Source organism: Urocampus carinirostris, chromosome 4, assembly GCF_059441175.1.
Source record: "Urocampus carinirostris isolate Australia breed hairy pipefish chromosome 4, RoL_Ucar_1.0, whole genome shotgun sequence".
NCBI classification, from domain to species: Eukaryota; Metazoa; Chordata; class Actinopteri; order Syngnathiformes; family Syngnathidae; genus Urocampus; species Urocampus carinirostris.
In genome coordinates this window covers 27,182,877-27,194,741 of record NC_142352.1, presented here as the reverse complement: position 1 = coordinate 27,194,741, position 11,865 = coordinate 27,182,877, and positions in this window count along the sequence as shown.

The following is an 11,865-nucleotide window of genomic DNA, read 5'->3' as shown; positions in this document are numbered from 1 at the left end:
TGGAGAGAAATTTTGAGTCTTAATTGACAAAATTCCCTGGAAACCCCTTGTCAGACACATAAAAAGCCAAATCTCCTAAAACATTTCAGTTTTGATAAAGGTCAAGTTGTCACGATTACCCATTGACCTCACCTGTGCCCACTTGTTTGGCGCCAGCTGCTGCTTGTTGCCTGATTGGAGGGGAGCCTCCTATTCAAACTCAGTGCTCTCATTCACTCCCTGTCAGTCCATCAACGAACCTCTGCACTTGCAAGGTAAGCAGTTTGACTCCATCCCGTCACGTCCTGTCCGGTATCCTGCTGGTGTATCCGGTATTGATCCCGTCTGTTCTGTCCAGTCCTGTCCGGTATCATGTTCGTCTATCCTGCATCCAGTATCGGTCCCGTCCTGTCCGGTGTCTTGCTCGTGTATCCTGCATCCGGTATTGATCCCGCCTGTCCGGTATCCTGCTTAAGGTATTGTTCCCGTCCTATCCGGTATCCTGGTGGTGTATCCTGCATCCGGTATCGATCCCGCCTGTCCCGTCCTGTCTGGTAACCTGCATCCGGTATCGGTCTCGTCCTGTCCGGTATCTTGCTCGTGTATCCTGCATCCGGTATCGGTCCCGTCCTGTCCGGTATCGCTCCCGTCTGTTCCGTCCTGTCCGGTATTCGTTATCAATCCTGTCTGTCCCGTCCTGTCCGGTATTCGGTATCGATCCCGCCTGTTCCGTTCTGTCCGGTATCTTGCTCATGTATCCTGCATCTGGTATCGATCCCATCCTGTCCGGTATCCTGCTTGTCTGCCCCTGGTTTCCTGTTTTCCTGGCCCTGACTTCTCTGCCCCGCTTCTTCTGCCCAGCAATCATCGAATCTTTGGCGCTTGTGTCCCCGCGCATGACTGCCCCGCTCTCGTAAATAAAGCTTGGTGTGAAAACGTTACGCATTTGGGTCTACCGTCTGTTCAGGTTCTGACACAGGTCAAGTCATGTTTATTTGTAGAGCCCTTAATCACAAGAAGTTTTAAAGGGCTCTAGAGAAAATACACAGGCAAACGCAATTCATGTGTGACAAATTTGGCTTGGCGTTTTATATTTCTGATTGTTTATAGTGTATTAAATTGAGTTATTATATATTAAAATGGATATTATTTAACGTTACTGTGGTTCCTTTTACTTTCGAATGCCTCTTCATACAAAAATTTCAGGTTACTAAGTATCTGAACGGGAAAATATTGCCTCTTGTTACAAAGGTGTTTCAAGAAAAAAAGTGTCAAAAATTCAATACATTACGTGCTGCTATTCGCTGCTCCCAGAGTTTCCAGAACTTAAACGATTTTCCTGGCAACTAGGTGTGCATACGTGTCTCCGAAGTCTTATCGCCACAGTTCAGAGACTATGAGGAGGAGGGCATCTAGCCAGATAGCCGGGAGGACGCAGCCATCATTCAATCAGCCCAAAATAAAGACATTTTAGCAAAATTCCGTGAAGTCAAAAGCCAGGAAAAGCAGACGTCATTGGATCCGTTTTTCAAGAAGTGCGAGATAAAAAGGTAAATGATTGATTATTAGTTTTTTATTCCTTGCCTATTTACATTATTTGCTTCTCGTTTTGTTTATTGTGCAGGAATAAAACGTATTTGTTTCATTTTCTGATGCTCTTTTGTGATTTATTAGAAAAAAAAACTGACCTATAGCAAAGCTTGGAACGATTTAGCGAATTTACATTTAAAATGCGTCTCTACATACGAAGTTTTAGATTACAAAGCTACTCCGAGAACGAATTAAATTCTTAAGTAGAGGTACCACTGTACTTGATTTCCATCCAGAAATATATCGAGAGCATATAGGCATTCAAGTAAGACCTGTTGGAGGAGGAAAGTCACACAAATCATATCTGTCTGCGCTGGCTCTTAGACTCAAAAGAAGGACAATAGAGGGGGAGGGATATCCGCGTTCAGAAAAACTGTCAGAACCTGAACAGATGGTAGACCCAAACGCATAATGTTTCACAACAAACTTATTGCGAAAGCTGAGAAGTCAGGTATGGGAAAGCAAGCTCCAGCAATCCGGCGATCACTGGACAGGAGGAGTAGGGAGCTCACTGGATCGGAGCGTAGTCGGAAGGCAGAAACGAGTTGAGTGGATGGGACGGGCAATCGAAGCGTGGTCGATGGTCAGAAATGAGTTGAGTAGGCGGGACGGGAGATCAGAGCGTGGTTGGTGGGCAAAAACGGGTCGAGTAGCAGGGACGAGAGATCGGAGCGTGGTCGAAGGAAGGAAAAAGTCAGGGAGCCGGAGACGATCGGGAAGCCAGGGGCAGACGAGCAGGATACAGGTAAGGACGGGACAGACGAGAGCCATAGTCAAATAGTGTTTGCCCTGCATGTGCAGAGGTTCGCTGACGGACTGACAAGGGGTGAAGGTTTTTGAGTTTTTCCTTGCCCTCGTGTAGGTTTTTAGCTCAGGGGTTGGTGAAATAATAATCTGTAGTTTGCAATAATCTGAGATGAAATCAAAAATTTAAAATCAATTAGTTTTTCATCACACTATCTGATTCAAATTAGGTATTGTATAGTAATTATACTCATATATACTCAATTTGCAACAATTAACGGGCAAACGTTTATTCTCAAGAGCTCTCTACGAGTATAAAATTGAAGTTTATTTTAGGAATAGTAAAAAATAATATAATTGTTTATTCATATGATATAGATAATGGTGACACGACTAACGTGTGGAAGTAGTAGTGATGGATTTAAACTCTAAAGATGTTATTCTACTATTGCACAAGCTTCTTTGCATACAATGCGCCTTTCTTGCTTGTGTTTGAAGAAGGAGGAAACAGGATAACACCTTATTTGCGGCCAGATAAGGGATCTCTCTGACCGCAGGCACACCTAGTTTTTGTTTGCTATAGATAACATGTTATCGTATAAACAGGTCTCAACTGTTTGTTTTGTTACTCCCCTTCCCTTAGCAGAGGAGACCTTATGTAAATTAGGGCCTTCCGAACACAATAAATAGACAAGGAGCATAAGAATATTTCAGAGTATCCAGCAGACTGCCGTAGGGTAGACTATGGATATTTCTCCTTGCAAGTAAGTTATACTCACGATTCTTTGTGTCTTTTTGTATATAGGTTTTGTACATCTGTTGGGTTAAACCTGACATTTATTTGGTCCTTCGAGAGCCGGATTCCAAGATACCTGACGATCCCAGCGTGTGAGTAAAGATCCAGGCAAGTCTGTGGCCACAGCATTAAGACCCTTTTCGGGACTGGTCCTTTTCCTTACAAGTTGGGATCCGAAGGTTGACGGAAAGTCCAAGGACTCAGAGAACTGTGAGTAAAACTTTTATTTTAAAAAGGAATGCATGTGACTAAAGTAAAAGGGTATGAGTGTGAAGAATTCAAAACAGAGTTAAGAAAATAAATCCTAACAATCCTAGGCACTATTAGGTAAAAGAGAAACGTGGCCAGTAAGACTTAAGACACAGATAGATAGATAGATAGATAGATAGATAGATACTTTGTTCATCCCCGAAGGGAAATTCACATTTCCAGCAGCATCCCTGAGCTGAGAACAATCGAGAACAATCGAAAATAACACGGGAGCTGCTGGAGTGGCTGCCATTCGTGACGGCGCCGGAAGAAAAGATTCAATTTGAATCATTTACAAACAAACAAACAAACAATTGAATCATGTACAAACAAACAAACAAACAAAATATTCATGTTTCAATAAGTGAAGTCTTAAGTAAGAGGGAAAGGGTTCCTCTCCGTTTCAAAAAGAACTCAAGGGAAGTTCTTTAAGTAAGAGGGCAAGGGTTCCTCTAAGTAAAAGGGCAAGGGTTCCTCTCTGTTTAAAAAGAACTCAAGGGAAGTTCTTTGTTCTTCAAAAAGAGTGAAAGTGAGTGTGAAAGAAAATACTATTACCACTAGGTAATTGTATTTTATACCAAAGCAACAGGGAATAAATGGTGAGCCTTTGTGGATGCATGTAGGTAAGAAAACTCCACCTGGGAAAAAGGTAGAAGTGAGTTTTACCACAAAAGGTTATTTATCACCATCCTGTTGAAAGAGAAACTCAGTGTTAGAATACACTAGGTATTAAAAACCACTGAGTCCAAATTTAGTTCTAAAAATGGGAAAGGGGCAAAGTAAAGCAAAACAGAAGCTTTTAGAAGATTTTTCGTGCAAAGACTGGAAAGTTATTGAAAAGGAAGATTCCTCAGCAATATAACCCCTATGTTACTGGATAAAACAATATAACTTTAATGGGAAGTTGTCCACAGCAGGCATTAGAGAACTGCAACAAAAAATAAGAAACAAATGCAAACAGAAAAATAATAAGATGAGAAAAGAAGGTTATGAACAGACACAAGTCTGGATAAAAATAGCAGGACAGCGAGAGGAAGGTGAAAGGAGGCCAAGACAGGAGAGAGAGGATGTAGAGGAATTCATAACGCAGATAGAAAATCTAAGGCGATCTTATCATCTAAACGGAATGGAAGTACAGCAAGTTTGGATGACACAATTAGGGCCAGATTGGTTCCACGTAAAAGTAGCATACTCTCCAACTAATGACGCTAACCCTCCCGTGATACTTGCACCCGAATCTGAACGATTGACACAACAGGTGACCCCTCTCCTAGAAAGAATCAGAACTAAATACAGGAAAAGAGCAAATTACACTGAAATAGGGAGATGTAAACAAAAACCAGATGAGCCATTTGATGAATACAGAGTAAGAATGGAAAAGGTGTTTAGGGCACATAGTGGGTTAGAACCTGGTGATGGAGCTGACGAGGGCCCCTATAAACAACAATTAAAAAATGCATTGCACTCAGGCTCCTTACCAGAGATTAGTGGATGGGTAAATCGCCACTATATAAGCATGAATGGAGGAACACTTGCAGAATACATAAATCATGCCCTCCATGCTGAGAAAGTGATCAAAAGTAAGAAAGGGGAGAAGAAGCCATCAACAATTTTCTACCAAGAAGATGAAGGAACCACAGTGTTCTTTCAACAATCTAGAGGTAGAGGCAGAGGTTTTGGATCACGTGCAAGCAATAAACCTAGAACCTGTTGGTCTTGTGGGAAGGAAGGGCATATTGCTATAAATTGCAGAAGCAACCCTTCCCCACAAGACCATCAGAGTGCATGACTAGGCCCGGAACCAGGACCAAAGCCTGAAATGAAATTTGAGATAGAGATAAAGCTAAAGGATAAAAATGAGGAAGAGGAAGAATATCTTTTCAAAACTCGCCATGAGAAGTTTGAAGAACAGGTTTTAAACTTAGAAAACATACTGTATAAAGAAAAAATAAGAAACCTAAATCACCAAATTTTGTTAAATTTATTAGAAGTTTGATTGTTTGGGCCCTGTGTATGTCTTATGTTATATGTTTGTCTGTCTTACTTGTCAAAAAGAAAGCTAAACACTAAAAAAAGTACGTTTTCAAAAGAGCTGAGATTGTTTAAAGAGTGATATTTAAGAAGAATTGATAGAACTGATTAAAGGAGTTGGAAAAAGTAGATTTTTTGAGGAATAGGTGTTCACCATAAGGGTGTTTAACACAGGCACCGGGGGCCACAGATGGTTCTGGAGATTTTCTTGCGGTCCGAATTTTTTAGTTGAAAATCGATAAATTAAAAACTGAGAAATTTAGGAAAAAAAAATGACTGAGTTATTTTAGATGCGTTAATTCAAGATAATGACAGAATAATACAGAAAAAGATAAGATATTCCTGTTTTCAGTACAAAAATTGGTAAAATAAGGACTGGGAAGACTAGGAAAAAAATCTATTTGAGTGAATTGGAATAAATTAATTTGAGATAAAGGCATTTTTATACAAAAAGTATTGAAAAAGCGTTAATAAATAATTTATTTTCAATGAATATGGAGGAAAAATGTATTGAGTGGAATACAAATGAGTAATATAACTTGTTGCACATCAATATATGTGATTTTCACATTAAATAAGTGAAAAATAGTAGATTTAATTGGTTTGAAGGAAAAAATTAAAATTAAGTGAGATGATTAAACGTCATTTTCGCATTAAACTAGTGAGCTAAAAAGCTATTGTGAGAGGGCGTGTAAGGAAGGAATGTTATGTTGAGAATGGATTGTTGGCAGAACAGGTAGGGAAGTTACAAATACAGAAAGATAAGAGTAAGTAAAAGAAGGTATAAAGGGAAAAGAAAATAAATATTAAGAAAAGGAGCATACAAAAAAAAAGAAAGAGAAACATACAGGGGAAAGTTAATTAAATATCAAAAAAGATAATTGGTTGAAAATTAAGTGAGACTAACCGTAATACCATAGATTGGGACAAATAACTTTACTTTTTCAACATTGAATTGTGTTAAGTCTAGATGACTAAAAGCAAATGGGTGAGAGTGAAGCACATTATAGAGTGCTTTTGGAGGTCTTCGTTGACTTGAAAAGCGCTGTATAAATGCAGACCATTTACCATTTATAACATTACTTTTATAGAAAAGCTACAAATATAAAAAAAATTATTGCAAGGGGATGAATATCTAATAAATGCTAATAAGCATGGACATAATATGTTGTTTTGCTTTAGAAGAAGAAGAAAGAAATACCACAATATTTATACACAAATAATATTACAGAGGAGAAAATGTACGGTATTGGGTAGCAACAGGCGTTAACACATGGTTCAGCGATTATACTGGTCTATCCAGGAAGTCATTATTCTGGACTATAATAGTAAACTCAGGAGTACATCTGAAAAAAAAGAAGGAATGACACATTTACTTTACTAAGGAACAGCAGGAGCTACTAAAACAAATTCCTAATAAACTATGGTCCCAGGGACCCACAGATGTAGGACTAGTAAAAGGAGCACAACCTATAATAATAAGACCCAAAACAGAACATCGGCCCAGAATAAAACAATATCCTTTAAAACCAGATGCAATGGAAGGAATAGAACCAGTAATAGAAGATCTAAAGAAGGCGGGAGTACTAATAGAATGTGCTGAGTCACCCGTAAACACACCGATATTTCCTGTAAAGAAGGCACCCCCATCTTCAGGGTGGAGAATGGTTCAGGATTTGATAGCGGTAAATAACGCAGTGATCCAGAGGTCCCAGTGTGTGGCAGATCCACACACGCTATTGAACTCTCTGAACCCAAAGGCAAAATATTTCACAGTGGTAGATATAAGCAACGCATTTTTCTCAGTACCAGTGCATAAAGACAGTCAATTTTGGTTTGCATTTACGTTTAAAGGTAAAATATATACCTACACCAGATTACCTCAAGGGTATTGTGAAAGTCCAAGAATTTACTCTCAAGTAAGTTTCGAGCCTCTAAATAAAAGCGAACTATTAACTTATGTAGATGATATATTATTAGAACCAGGGAAAGAAAAAGAATATTGCGTAGTAAAGAGCAGGAAATCTGAGTCATTTCAAATAATCAAAATTTTGAAATGAGTTTGAAAATAACGACTTATTAACACAGAAAAAGAAATCGTGAGATTGGAAATTAAATTTTCTGTTTTAATCTCTAAATGAGATGTGCTTTGTTTTTAAAAGGAAAAAAAAAATACACACAGTATTAAGTATTAATTCAGATAAGGTCATGTTTATTTGTATAAGTCTTAATCTCTAAGGATATTAAGGGGCTGCAAAGAGAAAAGACTATTGCAAACCGAAGATTATGATAATAATATAATATAATACAATGCGAGTTGATAAGGCAATTTATTAGTGACAAGTATATGTTGTTTTATATTGAATCAATGAGAAAAGATAGTTGATTATGATTGAAGAGAGAGGAAATGGCAATTAAAAAAGATTTGACGTTGAGTTCCATTTGGCATTTTTGAGATTTTTGATGTTTAGACAGTGTGATGGTTTGGAATTTTGATGAGTTTAGCGCCAAGAACAAGATCCCCTAGGAGGACAACTGATAAAAAGTCCTTCAAGAGAAGGTGAAATAAGCCACGCTTAATTTTTAAGTATAAGCATGTTACAATTAACAAATGATTAATAAATACGTAACAAATGCTGACTTATAGTTAAAAAGAAACAATTTCTATGGAAGGAGTGTTTTCAGAAGATAACAAGAAACTGATTGAGCCTGAGTAGGTAGGATCATAGGAATTTAAAAATAGCAGATTAATTATCTTGAGACAGATCATGAGAATTTAAAAATATATCTGCATGGATAAAAAATAATGTTTACATGGTCATTTAACTTAAAGAAGAAAGGAAACAAAACGTGAACAAAAGAAAAAAAGGCTAAAATAACAGAGAAAGTATTGTTTCGTAGGAAAGAAAGATGAAACAGGAAAAAGGAGGACAGGCTATGCTATAGTAACACATGATAAAGTATTAAAGGCAGAAGCATTAACTCAACATTGTTCAGCTCAAGCTGCAGAATTAGTGATCCTAACAGAAGCCTGCAAACTTATGAAAGAACAACAACAACAATATACACAGATAGCCAGTATGCCTATGCAACAACTCACACGTTTGCACAACACTGGAAAAATAGAGGTATGATAACATCAACAGGAAAACCAGTGACACATGCAAAACTGCTAACAGAACTATTACAAGCAGTGCAGCTGCCAAAACAGTTAGCTATATGTAAATGTGTGGCCCACACACCAGAAACAAACCCAGTTTCAAAGGGCAATGCATTTGCAGATAAAATAGCAAAACAAGCTGCACAACGAGAAATAACAGTTCTAAGTCTAACAGAAAATGCAAAAAACAAAATACTACAAGAAATGCAACAACAATCGCCTAAACCAGAGCAAGAACTCTGGAAAAGAAAAGGAGTACACCTAAAAGATGGAATCTGTAAATGACAAGAAGATAAACCAATCCTACCAAAAAATCTATACAAATGGGCAGAAATATTGAGACAAGGGAAGACATGTCTCAACAGGAGGGATAGTAGGATTGATAAACCAGATATTGATAACCTATGGTTTTAACTCCTATTAAAAAAAAATAATAATAATAATAATAAAATAAAAAATTGTAGAACATGTTTGATATGTGCAAAGCACAATGCTCAGGGTAATCTAAGACCAAAGAGAGGACAGTTTCCAAAGATAGAGAACTGTAATTAATTACCTTTTATGGACTTTATAGAACTTAACAATAGTGAAGGGAAAAAGTTATGTTTAATGATAATAGGTTCATTCTCAAAATCGATAGAGCTTTTTCCTACTAAACACCCAGATGCGCTAACAGTAGCTAAAGCATTATGCCAAGACATAATTCCATGTTATGGGATTCCAGAAAAGATCTATAGTGATAATGGTTCACATTTTGTAAATCAAAAAAATTAACTAAAATAGGCATTTCATATAGACCTAAAAGATCACTGTGCTTATCACCCATAAAGTGCAGGGTTAGTGGAAATAAAAGAATGGAACTATAAAAAAACAGACTTAGGAAGTGTATGGAAGAAACCAAAAGACCATGGACTAAATGTCTAGAATTAGTAAAACTGTATATTAACATCACCAGTACAAATGTGCTAACACAATATGAAGTAATATTTGGTGAATTACCATTCTTTAAAAATATGTGGGAAACTGATGATGAAAGTACTCTGGTTGATTACATGAGAAAAATGTTGCAGCACCAGAAGCAACTAGCAGATCCTAATGAGAACGATAATACACTTTCTATGTCTCCACAGGAAAGCCAATTAGTTGAACCAGGTGATTGGGTTCTGATAAAAAGCAGTAAAGATTGCAGAAAAACACATGAGCTCATTTGACACACTGTAAGAAAGTAATTAAGCATGAGTAAAACAACTGTTTCGATGTTTCTATTTTAGCATACGCTTTGATTGTTCTTAGGCGTCATTGTAATAGCACTGTGGTACCTACTGGAGAGCTGTTATTCCTCAACGAAACTTTCAGAGGAAGTCTGGCTACAAAGGGGGCTGCAATTATAGTTTGCAGTCGTCTCAAACCAGTGAAGATTGTCCACAACTCTGGAAGAGTTAGGAGGAATTGCAGATCTGCAGGTAGAATGCTAACAGGTAGAATGGTAGCGGTAGGCGAATTGATAGTAGCAATTATAGCAACGTTTTTATTGTTATTTGAAGAAAACCTTAATGTGCAAAAGAGAAGAAGAAAAAGTAAAATAACTCTCAGGAAGACAACTGGGATGGCGTTCCCCAGGTTTCTCCAAGAACCCCACGGGCGCTGAGATGCTTTTCCACCCGGCAGTGGTGAAGCCATATTTGACACTCCTTGCTGAGAGCTCCAACCCTGCAACTCTGGAGGGCGCTGCAGGGTCACTTCAAAACCTCTCACTGGAAGTTTGCGGCATACAACCGTGCTGCAGTGTGGTAGGAAAAAGAACTTTCCATCCTGGTGGAGCTGCTGCGAATGGACAACGATTAATGTGTCCCAGCCGTTGCAAGCACGCCTGCACCGAAAAAGGCGAATGCTGCCACCGCCAATGTCTGGGCAGCTGCACGCACGCAAACAGCGACACGGCATGCGCCGCCTGCCTGCATTATTACCACGAAGGCCGCTGCGTGCCCGACTGCCCGCCCGGCACTTTCAAGTTCGAGGGCTGGCGCTGCATCACCATGGACCTTTGCTCACAAGTTCACCTGCCCAGCGACGTTCACTTCGTCATCCACGAGGGCGAGTGCATGCCCGACTGCCCCTCCGGGTCCGCACCAACGAGAGTAATCGGATGCTGTGCAGCGCCTGCAACGGCCTATGCGACAAAATCTGCTCCACCTCCGTCATCGACTCGGTGAACGCCGCTCAGTCCCTCAAGGACTGCACCGTCATCGCCGGCAATCTGGACATCAACATACAGCACCTTCACAACCTCTGGGACTGGACTCAGCACAACCTAACCATCCGTGCGGGACGCCTCTTCTTCCGCCTCAATACCAAATTCTGCATGTCTGAGATCCACACCATGTGGGAGAAAACCAGCGTCACGGAAAAGCCCCAGGAAGGCGACTTTCGCAATAACGGCGAAAGAGCCAGTTGTGTGAGCCACGTCCTCAGGATTTTGTCCAACAGCACGTCCAGCTATGCCATCCGCCTGATGTGGGAGCGCTACCATCCACGGGATTACAAAGGCCTTATCAGCTTTATGGTCTACTACAAAGAGGCCCCTTCTCAGAACATCACCGAATTCGACGGCCAGGACGGCTACGGTTCCAACAGCTGGCACATGGTGGACGTGGATCTTCCAAAGGATAATAATACGAACCCCAAAGTCGCCATTCACCACCTCAAACCCTGGACCCACTATGCCATTTTTGTCAAGGCCATTACCCTGCGGGTGGAGGACAAGCACATTCCTGGTGCAAAGAGTGACATTATTTGAATTCGAACTCGTCTGTCATTGCCGACCGTGCCCAAAGAACCCCGTGCCTACGCAAATTCATCCACGAAGCTGCTGGTCAAATGGTCGCCGCCTTTTTTTTCCCAACGGCAACCTAACTTACTACCTCGTCAGATGGCAGCGGCAGCCAGAAGACCGAGAGCTATACCTGCACAATTACTACTCCAAAGAGCTGAAGATCCCGATCCGGATCCCTGCCACGGGATTTAGCGACATGGAGGAGATCAGCAAGCCCACCAAGTCGGAATTGTCCGGGGCCAAGAAGGGTCCTTGCTGCGTTTGCCCAAAGACCCCAGAGGAGAAGGACCGGGAGAAGGATGACCGCGTCTTTCTCAAGCTCTTTGAGAACTTCCTCCACAACGCCATTTTTTTTTGCAAAGACCTCAAGATCGTCGTCGCCGGGACCTTTTTGGCCTGGCAAATGCCACTTCCTTACATTTTCCAGATCTTTTTTCAGAAGTTTTTGACTACGGTGAATCAGACGACAAAGTTTAACCTCTA